This window comes from Haemorhous mexicanus, chromosome 2, assembly GCF_027477595.1.
Source record: "Haemorhous mexicanus isolate bHaeMex1 chromosome 2, bHaeMex1.pri, whole genome shotgun sequence".
NCBI lineage: Eukaryota > Metazoa > Chordata > Aves > Passeriformes > Fringillidae > Haemorhous > Haemorhous mexicanus.
Genome location: NC_082342.1, coordinates 100,788,285 through 100,803,586, shown reverse-complemented (window position 1 = coordinate 100,803,586; position 15,302 = coordinate 100,788,285).

Genomic DNA, 15,302 nt, shown 5'->3' with positions numbered 1-15,302 from the left:
AAAGGTAGTTATAATATAATTACTGATATCCCAGTTATTATGGTGCTGTTGTACAGCATTGAAAATAAAGCAAATGGGTTTCTTTGCACCAAGTTTTCTCAGTATGTACTGAAATGATATGAATATGATATGAATGAAAAACTAGCAGTGAGGATAACCCTTTTCTACACTGAAAATATGAATAAATGTTGCACTGAATATGCACACTGTTGCAGCAAATGAGGATGTGGTATGTTTTCTGTCTAGCTACAGCTTTCCTGTTCTGGGTTTGATTTATATTTTTTCCCTGGATTACAAATTGTCCGTTTAAAATCACTACTAAAAATACAGCAGAAATAGCACTGACTATTTATATATTTATTTATGTATTTATTTATTTATTTCAGGTGCCATCTGTATCTGCATGATATTTCATGAGAAATAGTGAAGGGAAAGAAGACAGTAAGTGCAAGAAATGGAGAGATGTCACTATGCTGGAAATATTGAGTGCTATAGTGATATCATGCCAATTGTGTGATTTGGACTTGACCTAGAAAATATCCTTCTTTTGGATAATTAGAAAGTTCTCACTGGATGTTGCATATAGGTAGAACCTTATAAAATAAGGGCCTTGTTACCCTTTTAAATTCATGGCTCAGGCCTGCTACTTTGACAAGAAAGAAGGGCTATGGGAAAGTGACTCAGCTGAATTGGAGATAGAAAAACAAGTTATGTAACCATTGCATGTTCAAATTGTGGTTTATGGAGGCTGGTTTAATTGTATTTGTTATACTTAAATGGAATGCAACTGATAATGGGCTAACTGCATGAAAAGGCCTGAGTTTTGCAGTAAAGGGCTGTCTTTTACACCTGCCTGGGGACTCTGCTTCACTTTGCTTCATGTGGAATGTCAACAAGCCAGCCTTCCTCATCAACACTTAGTCACAAATTACCCCCACTTCTTCGAGATATTATGGGAGAATTGTTCTGGTGTTTTTTAAGACGTCTGAGTTGCTAGCAAATATTTGTCTTAAATTTTGACTGGTGAAAACTGCAGTTGTTTCAATTCTTACCAAAGCTGTAATCATGAAATGTACTGCTTTTGTTTTTCTTGATGAAAATGTTGTGATATTTGTGGTTATATGGTTTCCATTCATAAATGGAAGGGCCCTTACAAAATCAATAAAATAATTCTTGGGTTTTTTTGGGTTTTTTTGTTCATATAGCAGCCTTTGTTGGTGATCACAATGAAAACAGATAATGTCACAGGAAACAGTTACAGTTTTTCAATATTTTTCAATTGAAACATCTCTGCTCATGGTGAATCCTCACATAACAGATCTGGTAGCTTCATGAATTAAGCAGGCTCTAATGACTGCTTCAGTTATAAGTGCTGGTGCACTCACAGGAATGAGATCTTGAGAAACTGATATCTGTCTACAATTATAAGGAATTGTTAACTCAGAAAACCTTAATGTGAAGCCTGCTTTATTTTAATTCTATACACTTAAGAAGTGTTGCAGGTAGTTGTAAAGTACAGACCTACAAAGAAATTATTACTAATGCTGATTAAGTTATCTGATGAAAATCTTTTACCCATTACTTAATAGTGGGTATTTTGTTTTTCAATAGGAATCAGATTAAATGTCTATGCTGTAAGTGCTATTTCTATTTTTTAAAAAAATCTATTATCATCTATCTATGTATCTTAGATAAAAATAAATATTTTAGAACTTTTAAAGATGTCTTTACAAGTACTGTGGATATAGAAATTTGCAAAGATGTATGGTTTTTTGTTTTGTATGGTCATCTCTTTCAAATTTGTTTGCAGCACAGCCTTTTGATCTCAGTATTGGATCTTTGTACACAGGGGTAACCTGATATGCTTCTGTGTTAAAATAAGTTGCTGATATGCTTCTGTGTTAAAATAAGTTGCTTGTTCCAGAAAGATTTGAGAGATACTAATCATGCTCTCAACTTTCCTTCATCTCTCTCCTTCTCATTTCACAATTCTGCTAGATAATTTTGATTTGTTGTGTTGCTGAAATAATCTTTGGAGGAAAAAGCGAATAGTTATTGCCTATACCTTTAATGAGAAACTTCTTGTATAACATGAAGACTAATTTGGATGAACACTGCAGGTATACACAGAGAAAAAGTAATATCTTTTGCAAAGAACTACCATAAAAAGTCTTTGGGGAAGATACAATCTGCCTTGTACAGAAATAAAGCCAATTTTATTTCCCACTCTCCCTTAAATGGAAGCTGCTTAGTGGGGTATCTCAAAAAAAAAAAAGATAAAATCTAGAGATTAAGAAGTCATATGACACATAAATCAAAAGAACAGAAGGGGTTGAGAATGAATTTGTGAAGAAGTAATTTTTAGCATTCACTATAACTGGTCTGCTACAGTACTTAACTGTTATCTGCTTTTTTTAGTTATCACCATCTTTCTGGAACATGATGGATAATTGTGCTTAGGAATTTGAAAGTAAAATGTGGTATTTGCATAAAGAAATAATTTTAAACTCATTTTCACCTTTGCATTTTTTAGCCTCATCTTTTTAGAAAAAGGCACCTGAAAAGCAAAGTTAGTTTTTGTAAGGGCATATCTCATATTGCTACAAATCACAGGACCTTCTGACTTTTGAAAGATAGGTTCCTACTCTTTACAAGATTTCTGTCCTTTGTGTCACTGTGACAGCAACCTCAATTTGATACTATAATGTAGCTGACTAGAAAAGCTGGCACAGTACCTTTGAGGATTCGAAATGAAGGTAAAAAAAGTTACCTCAAAACATTTTAAGTATTTCTAAAGAGAATGAGGGAAGGAAACATAAAAAAACTCCAGCCTTTAAATAATTCAAACTGCTGAAATATGCACATCACACATTTAATCAACAATAGAGGCCCTTTTGGTGAGAGCAATTTATCATCACATGGACAGGGATTAAGACAGGAGATGGGTCACAGGAAAGCCTGTTTCTCTGCATGAGTCTGAAGAGGTAAATGCTCACGTGAAACACTGAGGTTGCTATACCTGAGAGATTTAATATGGGATTTAGTATGGCATATCCACTCCTGGACTAAAGCTCCCTTTCCAACTTTCCCATGAACCAACACTTACATACATGTGCCTGCTAAATGCCCTTGTCTCTGCTCTCCAGCAAAGGTAGACAGCTTCCGAGCTAATGCAGTTTTCTCCCAAGCACTGTTCTGCTTTCTGTTGTGCACTTTTCAATTTAGCCTTTGAAAAAATAGTCCCTCCATGGAAATATCACAACAACAGTGCATGAAATAAAAATAAAATTTAAATTTCCATGTAAATAGTTGCCTCGCCATATCTCTCAGTTGATTTAATTTTGTCTCAAATGAATAATTTCTTTAAAATGCATTGCTAAAATCTGTTTCCTATGATGCTTTGATTATGAATAGATTTTTGTTATGCTTATTCTTGCATTTGAAGGTTATCTATTCTTTTCCTTACACTTATTTGGTTTTATCCACCTGTGATCTGTCTTCTACTTTAGGGAGATCCTCTGCAGAACTGAAATTGAATAGTGGTGCTATCTCAGGAAAAGCAGGCAAGTTAGCACAGAAAATGGCAAAACTTCACCTCATTTCAAACCTGGACGCAAGAACTAGGTTAACACATATCTCAAACGTAAAAACAAAAAATTCAAAAGCACTAAGAGAAACTTTTACAAGCACTAATGAAACAGCAAGAAATACAACTACATACACATTTAACTTAAATTTTCCATGTTTCAAATAATTTTCTTGACGTTCACTGATTTCTTGTTTGCCTACTCCCCATACTATCTATTTCAATCCAGTTTATGCCTTCTGCTTTGTTTCATGTTCAAAGACTTTCAGCTTTTTTGCTCATTGCTGCTTCAGTTACTGAGGTCTTTTTCTTCACATGATTTTAAAGATGAGTGGTGGGATTCATCTTGCCTCATTTGGCTGCCCCAGACTGAGATGGATAAGTCTTGGTTGGTTCTTCAGACTCTTTATGTCAACAATTCAAAAAAACAACTACCTACAGAGCATTACATTGTATTGCTACACATTTCATTAATTTTTTTTTAAGAAAAGACATGTAATTCTATAAACTACTGTTATCTAACTCCCATCACAAATTATCAAGGAAATCAAGACATCATATACCCTTAGATCCATCTTTAAGGGTGTCATGGATTTCACCTGTAATTTTAAGGGGTTTTTTAATATCTAATTTTATTTATCATTTTAAAATTTGTGTTGCAGGTAACTTGAAGAGGAGGGGTGAGGTATCCATGTTGCAAATATTGTTCTGCCTATGGCTAGAAGTTCCTAGAAAGGTGCATGTAGAGTGAATCAGACTGCAATCTGCCCTCCATTTTTTGAGCACCTTTCTTTTTTTTCATCCTGACATCATATCTTTTTCTCTTGACTCCAGAATTTGCATTGTCCCAGAAAAGCTCAGCTGTCAGTTTTTAAATCAAAATTCAGCCTTTAACATAGCTTTGTTTCAATCTACGAATATGCATAAAACTAAGAAAAAATATGCTTTTCAATGAGAACAATTAGCAGCAATGCTCAGGATGGAGTGACTGTGTATATACGCATGTATATCTTGATCTCTAGCAGTTTTAAGTTTGTGGGGGGGGGGTTCAGCTGACTACTGTAACTTTCAAAAGGACTTGTCATGACAATCCTCAGTCATCTGGAATACTTTTGCAAACACATCATTCTTTTTTCCTGAAGTTTGCTCCCAAACTTTCATTCATCAGTGCTTCAGGCACAAGTCTGTGTGGGGGCTCTGGTCCACTCAACCTACACAGCCAGAAAGCTTAACAGGCATCAGGAACAGAACATTTTGGAAATTGCCCATTCTCCTTTTCCCACTAGAGTCAGTCTTTTACACATTTAGCTGCCACATTCAGAAGTCAAATGCCTTTATTATGATTGCTCATTTCCAACAGTGTGCTCTGCACTCTGCAATGTATAACACTGCAGGTAGGGTCTTCTCTAGGGGCAAAAATGTTGTTTTCTAGCTCACGGCAGGCAGTGAGACTGTAGCAATTTTTGAAGGCAAAATACTTTCTTGGGCTTTACTACTGCAACAAGAAAAAGATCAAAATCTCTTAAACCTGACAGTGCAATCCCTATAGCTCCCTATTAGAGTAGAGTTTTAATTTGTTTTGGATGTTCTGATCTTGTGGACACAACTCAAGACAGTCTCTCAAAATAAGTCAATAGTAACATCACACTTCGCCATTGTTTGTTCATTTACAGAGGAAGCCATTGTCTTCCTGTGTATTTGGAGACGGGAATTGCAGCTGCAGTGTGGGGACATGTCCTTTATCATCCCATATGTCAGAGTCAGAAACAGCACCTACACCTTCAAACAGTACTTGGTCTGTATCCAGCTGCTACATCCTTTCAAATGATGCTGCTTTGGGCGCAATGCAAATGGAGCCAAGTTTTAGTGTGGTGGAGTGCCATAATAAAAGTGAACTGTACAAATATTTATGCAACTGCACCACGTCAGTGAACTCAAGAAGTCTACTGAACCATGCCTAAAAGGCAGCAGTTTCACACCCTTGCATTGCAGTAATTCTCAGTGGATGAAGTGGATCTTCTAGCTTTCTGAATGAAGGTTGAGTTTGGTAAATAGCTTCTGTAAAGTCAGTTTATAGTAAACACACCTCTCCTGGCAGACAAAAAAAGCAAATATAAAGGTGCTATTTTCCAACACTGTAAATGAGAAAGAAACTTAGGAACACTAATCATTCCATTTAGTGATGGAGAATGGTATTTTTCAACAGTGGCAAATTATTTTAAAAGGGGATATGGCCTCATACCAGTGAATTGCTCCTTATAAGAGCAACTCTAGTTAGTCTGAAGGGAAGAAATAGTAAGGAGTTGTCAATACTAACAGAGTGAGCATGGACCCTAGTCTTCCCTGGAACAGCTAGTAATGATGTCAGAGAACAGTCAACCATGCATTTACCCTAAACTGTTGCAATATAATCATATTACTTTGAGTTTTAAAGAATCCTATTGCTCTTTTTTGAATCCAATTTTAGAGATGAGCCACTGTCACTGACATTCTTACTAGGCTTAGTCAGAGCTTGTGCTCTGTTTGTAGAGACATCCTTTTGTTAGAGGTGGAGGATTAAACATTAGTATTAACACTAGAAAAAGCTCCCCAAAATGTAACCACCAAAACCAAACAAAAACACAGAGGAGGAAGATTAGGCTGTAAAAGGTTTATTTCACCACTGACAAATTTAGAGTGAGGTTATCACAGCTGCTAATACTGAATGGTGCTAAATCATTTCATTTGGCTTGCAGCTCACAAAGTATATGGAATTACCTTGTTAGAGCATCCCATTATAATCCATTTCCTATTTCTTCCTTTCTTTCTTTCTCTTCTGAACTGACACCTCTCTAGAGAATGAATACTTTATGGTGGAAACTCTAACTAGTAACAATTCCAAGCAAGCTGTCAACAATATTGATTTATATTAGAAGAGTATGGGTGTTTTCTCTCTGCATTTCTGCCTGTAAATTTATTCATCACATCTGCAAAATTTCAGCTATGGAAAAGAGTCATTTAGTACTACTGAAATATTTTCATACCACACCTCTGCCATCATATGATTGGTCTCAATAATGCAGTTTTCATTACATTTTCCAACATCTTAATCCATAAATAACATTTCATATACAGCACACTGATACTTTACCTATGTTTAAGACAGGTAAATCTTGTAAATGTAAGAAACTGAGTTCTGAGGGAATTTATACTCCTAGCATGAAATTTGCCATGTAACAGGGCTTGTGACTAGGGAGATGACAGGAATATCTTTTTCTGATGAGTAATTTTCTGTGAATAATTTTTTTTAGCCTTTAATAGGTTAATTTCCTGTTAGCGTCCCAAATATACTGTTGAACTAAGAGCATAAGAGAGCTTTACTGTGTTATTTTCATGTCTTTAGTATTTATGAATATTTGTGCATGTGTTTGAGGTGCTTATGTGAAGTTTGAGGATTGTTTTCAAGTATTTTTTAGATTAAGTAGCCAAAGAAGGGAGTCTGGTTTTGCACACTCTCCCCAAATTTCTGCCTGGTTTCTAAGGCAAAAAGATATACTTTCTTATTTACTCAATTAAACAGAGCCTGCTCCAAGCTGTAGAAATATAAGATCTTTTTCTCTCATTGATTACAGCTAAACTTTTATTCAATATCATTGTCAACACCTTTGTTGTTTCAGGCACTTACTCTCATTAATGTTATTTCAATAATGTTCTTTTAGGTTTTTTGTCTTCAATGAAAGTCTCTGCAATTTGTCTTAAAAGCTCTAGTCACATAACCAAATTATTAGCATTTTTTACCCAGTGAATTGCTTTAGGCAATTGCTTAAGGAGTTCACATTTTGTGTAATCTTCAGACCTTCTCTTTTTTCAGTATGAATAGGAGGGAGAAGAAATTCACAGTCAAAATTATTCAACTGCAGAAACTTACACAATTGCAAATTTTATGGAGAATTTAACCTACGCTAGAGCTGATTGCACAGCTGCTGCATGTTTATACTAATGTGGGCTCCAGTTTTCCTTCAGTTCCAAGCCCCAGTCGCCCATATTCTGATATGTCAGCTGATGTTCAGATTCTACTCCTGAGTGAGCCAGCTGTCTTCATTGGCAGGAAAATGAGGCATTGCATTCAAGTCTTTTCCCTGCAGACTGTATAGTGACCAGAACCACACTGATTAAAGCCCTTCACAGAGCCCCTCTCATATCATCTCATATCTTCCAGACTGAACTATAGTGTCCTTGCTAGCTTGTCCTCATTTTTTTGATGCAGAAGTTCTTAAAAGGTGGGTTGCAAGCCTTTTCATTTCTGGGTAAGTTTTCTGTGTGCCTCTTATGTAAAGAGTGTGATTTCTATCACAGTGAAGAAAAGTTCTCATTCATATTTTGAATGTGCCCACAGATGAATTCACAACATCTGGTGTGAATTCTGAGGCAGAAAAAGGAGTCAAACTCATAGGATTTCCTGAGCCTTAGCCAGCAGGGAATCCACACAGATTTTTGTTGTTGTTTATTTGGTATTTTCTTAATTTTGTTTTTCAAATAAACTCAAGAGCGTTTATTCTCTGTCATATTATATTATATATTGGTAATGAATTGCAAAAAATACATAACAAAGAATCTAAAGCTCAGACATCTCACAGGTCAAGCAGTTTTAACTGAGTTTTAGGGCAAGTCTCAACTGAAGCCTCAGTAAATGAGAATCACAGAACCCAAAGAATAAAAAGAAGACCCTTACTCACAGCTAGGTCTGAAGTCCCAGTAGAAAAAATTTCGGGAGTCTAAGGCATCCAAATTAATTCATTTAGATATCCTTTAGGACTATGCTCATTTCTCCTGTAGTCTACATAAATACACTACTATGCATAATCATTCTGACATTTGTGGAAGAGTAGACAGGTGTGTGAACTTTGAGTAGAAACAATGTTTTATGAGGGATTGAGTGGTTGGGAGGACCTGGCCTCTAGGACACAAGAAACATTTAGAGACATTAAAGCATTCATTTGTCCTCAGCACAAAGTATGTCTTCATCATTCACAAGTCACCAAGAGAAGTTACTACTAGCGCAAGTGAAGGAGACTACTCTGATTTTTAAGGCTGGGCACATCTCAAATAAATTACTTGTTGAGTTTTTTAAATTACCTGATTATGATTTGTTGTTGTGTGATTTGGAGCAAATTTCTTAATTCCTTTTTTGCCTCAATTTACCAAGTTGTAAAGACAGTTGTAAAGTGCTCTGGCACAGTTTTTCTTTCCTATGAAATTGGCCATTTCATTAAATATTATTTAGTATTGAATTGTATATTATTGCATGAAAGAATATTGTTGGATTTGAATACTCATTTTAACTTTTAGCAAGATCCTCAAGATGTTTTTGTATTAAAATGACAGCAAGGATGTATAATTTTGTTGTTCCTGAATCATCTTACGTTTGCTGAAAATGCAGGGTCTGTGATATAGGAAGACTGATGAATAGTCTTCTACTGCCCTGAGTTCAAGAAATATGTAAATGATGTTTTGTGTAAATGATGTTTTGTGTAATACTTCTTGTACTTCCAGTCTGAACAAGAACCTTTGTTTTTGGCTAAGAAAAATGGGAGATTAAAGGAACATCCTTCCCTAAATATTTCTTCCAAGATTTTGAAAAATCTTTTCCTAAATTTTAGAATCAAGCTTCTACACAGCTTTTTTGAGTATCTTCTATCCAGAGATACAGAAATGGAGTTCAGAGGACTCCAAGTATGGGGCTGGAAATCACCATGTCCTGGTTTGTCTTTGTAGCCCTATTAGAACTGCCTAAATCTACCCAGAGCAGGACTAAGCTTTTTGCAGAAAGTTTTGACAGGTCAACATAATTTCTTTAAAATGGAGTACCATTTATTATCTACCATTAAAGTAAATAAAAGGTTTTACTCAGAAACTCATGCTGTTTTTTGTCTCCTATAGAGCAAGACAGTTTAAAACCATGATGAATTATCTGTTTTGAAATATTCTTTTTCTTCAATGACATTTCACTTTAATCCATTTATATCTGTAAGAGAGTTGATGCAAGCACTAAACTTATGAATGTGAATGCCTCACTGTTATATGGTATGATACAGAGCTCTTCTGCAGTGAATGTTTGTCTTTGGAAAATCTTTTTCTGACTAGATTGAACACAATTGAAAAGAATATTTAAATTTTTTTTTTAATTACACTAACACTATCTTGGGGTCAATTCAAATAAAATCCAAAATCATCTATAAACCTTTATGTGTCACATAGCTAAAAGAGAAGTGTAAGGAGATATTATCAACAAAATTAGAGCTTTTCTTGTACCATAAAATGATCCTCTATCAAACAGTTTCTTGGTTCAGGATTGTTTTTGTTTATCTTTTGTTAATTTGTCTGGTTGGGATTTTTGTTTTACAAGTAAAAAATACAGATTTGCAAATAATACATCTCCAGTTGTCCTTGAAAGCAATACACATTAAGCGGAACAATGTAATTCAAAAGATTCTGTCAGTATTTTATGTACTCGAGGAGACATTCAGAATTAGCCTTGTGCTGTACGTTGTTCCTTCTTTCTCTTACTGAAGTGCTTGCACCGAGTACCTCAGTAGGTAAAGATTTTCTCCTCTACCTTTTTTCTTCTCAGTGTCTTTGCTTAAAATGTTTTTCCAAGTGACTATAAAAGCATGCCCCAGGCAATGTATCAACAAGCAACTAGCTGATAGAAAAAGCATCCTCAAAATAAATTCTCATAAAAACCTAGTGTATTGACTGCAACACTTTCAGTAAATGACCAAGACTTATGAGAAATAAATTTAGGTGTTTTTAGAAAACCCAGTGTTATGAAGAAATACACTTTGCAGGTGAATTTTGGTTTTGTATTACAGATACTGTTTTGCTTTTACATTATGTCAAAATAGTAGCAATATAAAGTATTCAGAATTGCTTATTTTTATAAAGTAGTAATAATGCTATGAGAAAATGGAAAAGAATTGTTTCTTGCTTCAATCTCAATTGAAAGATTTCTGAGAAGGAGGAAAACTGAACTGAAAAACAAGCCCAACAAAATTTTCATTTAAGGTACTTAATTAACCTGGTTCGACCTGAAGCTGATCTTATTTCGAGGAGTTGGGACTAAATAACATCCCAAGATAATTCCAACCTGAATTATGCTACAATCCTACAATTTAGATATGATTTTCCACAGACTTGAAACAGAGTTAAGACCAATCCTTTTATCTGCTGGACTACTTCTGAATTACAATTAAATTTCTATAAATATCCTATAAGGCTGTCGTCAGAGATATTATTTAGGATTAATGTTGTATAAAATTGCAATGCTGATTTCACACCTCTTTCCAGCCCATTTAAATGGCCCAGTTAAAATCTTCATGGATATCTATGTTCTATGCATTTGGGGAGCCCTAAGACCAGAAACTCACAGTAAGCCTAATGAGAAAAAGGGTTAATTTCCTTCTACTTGGTAGTGATTGATTTGAATACAATCTCCTGTTCTGAATGTCCAGTGGACTCTTGGGGACTTTGCACTGGAAAGTGTAAACAAGTCAAAACAGTCACCTCTGGTAAATCCTCCTCTCACACTTCATAGATTTATAATCACAGCTATACAAATCAATAAAGAGGGATGATATGGTTTCTGACACACACAGCCCAATTAGTCTAAGCACTGCTTATGCCCAAACATCTCCTGAGAGGCTTCTAGATCATCCAGGTCAAAAGTAGACTAGAAATGGTACCAAAATATCAACAATATGGGTGCCCATCCACTCAAGGCTCAGGCACTAATATCTTCAAACAAAAAGTGAACATACATCATGAAGAGTATTAAAACATTTTCTTTATATATTTCTAAAAACACTTCAAAAGAAAGATCTGGAGAGATAAAGATTAACCTTTATAAAAACAATAGGTGATTAAACACAAGTCTGTATGAGAGAAAGTAATAAAGTCAAAATGTGAAATTTTATTTATCGTAAAAAAAATAAATTGAGATAGTGAGTCAGAAGGTATGTGTTAACAATTGTGAAAATGTGATTAAAGTCTAAAAATATGACATAGCTTCAAGGAAGAAAAAAGAACGCCGTTCATACAATAATGCAGGAAACAGGAGGTAGAGCAGCTGGGTGAAGCTGAAATTTTTGAATATCTCTGATCATTTACCTCCATTCTTAGTCATACCATTTGGGTTTAGAGACAAATGTCTCCAAAGCCCTGCAGTGTCCATGTGTGAAAAGCTTTCAACTGAAATTCTGTTACATTTGTCAGAGAAAAAGATGTGGTGGCTTCAGTTTCATAAATAGTAATAGGTGTGCCTATTTCGTGAGAACAAGGTCAAATGGTAGCGACTTCAAGGCATAATCACTAGAAATTCATTTGTTAAAACCATCTCTGATAATTTCAACTTCAATTATTGTCTACTTCTTAGACAAAAGAAGGATCTCCCTAGCAGTTTTCAGGGGAAAAAATAGAAGTAAGGATTTGGAGGTCTCTTTCCACGAGTGTGAGAACTGGATTAAGGGATGGGTCGTGGCTGAGTGCTTCCTAATGTCCGTGCAGCAAATGGGGGTAATCTGGAAAGAGAGACATGAGATCTGCATCAGGGCTGTACAAGAAAAAAAAAATAAATAAAAGAAATAAATCAATAAAGAAAGAAACAAACAAAAGAAATCATATCAAAACAACACTAGCCTCTGGAAAAACACTAAGTAAAGTACTTTACTGTCCTTTCATTCCAATCACTTTACATATTTGTGTGAATGCCTTGATGTTCTTAGAGTTTCCAAATTTTCAGTCTACTACAGTTGTTACTTTATCTTGATTTCCAATTTTAAAACTCAGCCTGTGTTATCTCATTACAAAAAATTTTCCCTTTTTTTTTACATCAATCAACTCATTCCTTCTTTTTTTCCCAGTTTTCTAATGTTTCCTTGACAAAGATTTTTTACTTGATTGTTGCTAGAAAAAACTCAGGAAAACTCATCTGACAGAAAAAATGGCACTGAAGACACTAGGTGTATGTTAAAGGCTTGACGTAGCTTGAGTTAAAGATTTCTCTACCTAACTGGATAAAACTACTGAAGTACTGAGTCTGAGATCACATCTTCACTAATCCTACATCTAAGCAGTCTAAATTATGTTGAGCATCTGAGTATAAATAAAATAAAGAATTAATAAGAACTCTATCGCAGAAAATCAAGCAAATTTCAATAATTGCTTTTAATCCCTAAACAGCTATAAATAAAATGATATAATTTTAATTATTTCATAGGGGAAAACTTGGTTTAGCCATTTTAACTACTGTCATCAAAGAATAGAAGATGTGTTACCTGGAAAACTAACATGCATCTTTTGAAAACTATTTTATAACTTTTAATAATTCTTTAGTTATTTGTGTATTATAAGAAAAGTACTATAAAAATATCTGAATTGAGCATTGGAATTCTAAAATATTATTTGAATTCATTCTATCTTTTCCAATTAAAATATTGACAGGTACATTTTAAAATTTCTCCCGTCTTATTCTCAACAGGTACAAAATACATCTAATTAATGAATGTTAAACTAAAATGAAATTTTACAGTTAGGTATTACCAGATGAGTGAAATCATAGATTTAATAAAAGGTACATTTTCTTTAAATTCAGCATTTACCCAAGATAAAATTTGAGAATAGCAAGAAAAAGCAAACTGAACCACTTCCAAAGTCAAATGCAGAACAAAAATGAAAAACTAGAAGTGGGAAGAAATACTCTGGAAAAAAAAAATCAAAATAAAAGTATGAAACTTCCAACCCATGAGATTTTTTTCTTCTTACATATTTATTTAAATTCTACCATTTGTTGACACTTGATATTAGGGGCATGATTTTAGGTGAAGATAAAAAATGACAGGGGTGAGTGTTAGAATAGCTGTGTATTGCAACAATTGTTCTTCCTTTTAAATACTCTATTTTTGTAATTTTGAAGCTCATAATTTTTAAACTCATAATTTTGCCTGATTGCTTACACATGTAACAGTAGAATAGCTGCAGACTAATACTACTGCATACAGTAGTAGAGGAAATTTTTTAAATTATGTGTTTTCTATTTCCCCTCCAACTGAAAGATCACACCAAGAAATTTTAAATAAAATTGCTGAACTGCCATTTTAAAGTAGTAATTAAATAATACATAACATGTCCTTGAGAATATGACCAAAAGAAACATTTTTTTATACCATCTTGTCTTTGAATAACCTCTATATAATATATCATTATTTACTTCTGGTCCACAAGGCTTGTACTTCTGGAATTACTACAGCAGTAATGTCAAAAATCAGAGCCTGGTACCTCAGCTGCTTCAAGTCAGAAACCCAAAGAGCTTTGATGAATATGCTCCTCTTTAACATCTTTTTTTGCTTTCAGTGTAGTTTAAAATTGAGCTAATTCACAGAGATATTCTGAAGAAGAGAAGTTCAAGCATCACCAACTTACAAACATCAGCTGCCAGCTGTTCTCTGAATGTGTGAATATCATCTTTTTCTTGGACCCCATCATAGTGGTCTTATGATGCAATCTGAAGTGTGTTCTGTATATAAATAGGACCTAGGGTGGGATGTGAGGCATGGGATATCAAGCCATATTGGATAAGATGTTTTTATAAAATAAGAAGAGAAAGAGTTTTCAACTTAAAATTATTAAAGCTGAGCATGAAAAGTTAAAGAGCTGCATTCTGACTTTCTATATAACAGCCTCCCATAAAAAAAAACCTCTTACAAATGAGGTAAAATCTGAAAGTCAAATCATCCTTTTTTTTCTTTTCTTTTTTTTTTTTTTCCCCAGAGCTACACAGTAATCTAACTGGGTAAACAGAAACAAGACTTAGTTAAAAATACTTATTTCCACATGCATATTTTTTCTTGAGCTAACTTTCTGAAATGAATCAATTCAGATTAGCTTTTAAAAGGCTCATATTAAAATATCTTAGGTGCCAAATTATATTTCTAGGGTTTCCTTGTGAACCATTGACTTGGGCTGTGAATGGCAGCTGCAGGTGTAAGAGCTATGCAATTCACCACCTATTAAAGGTCTAACAACCAACACCTTCATGTTTTTACTGTTAACTGGCCCAAAGGCTCACCAAATCTGCAAAGACCATCTTGCTGTTTTCCAAAAGTCTGTTTTACCTAGAGAAATTCAACAGAGTAAGCACAAGCAGGGGTATCAACATTGGAAGAGGAACACATTACACCCTTCTGAAAATTCAGTATATTGCAACAATGAAAACAACTGGTTTGTAGCTAGTAGTGTAATAGTCTTCCTTGAGATCCTTAATAGATAGTTTATTGGTAATTTTTTAAATTCATAAGTATTTCTTACAGTGCTCAAAAATTATATGTATTGAAAGATTGACACTTTAATTAAGTAATTTTACAGAGAATGTATACAATGGGTAGGCATTGTCAGAACAACGACATCTTTTATGTGTCAAACTGAAAAATATGTTTCTGAAATATCACCAGAGAAAAGTGGAGTTCTTACTTCAGTCAACTTTTCAAGAACTGTGACAACTCTAAAAACAAAGGATAGCAGAAGACCCACATGGGAAAGATTTGGCACTGTCTCCATCTTTGTTAGTTAGACTCTAATTTCCTTGGACCTCTCATTTTTAAGTGAGATTGCTCAGTTACTCAGGTAAGCAAAACATATGTCTTGTCTGTAGTACCCTAGCAAGTATGTATATCTGCTAGTTAAT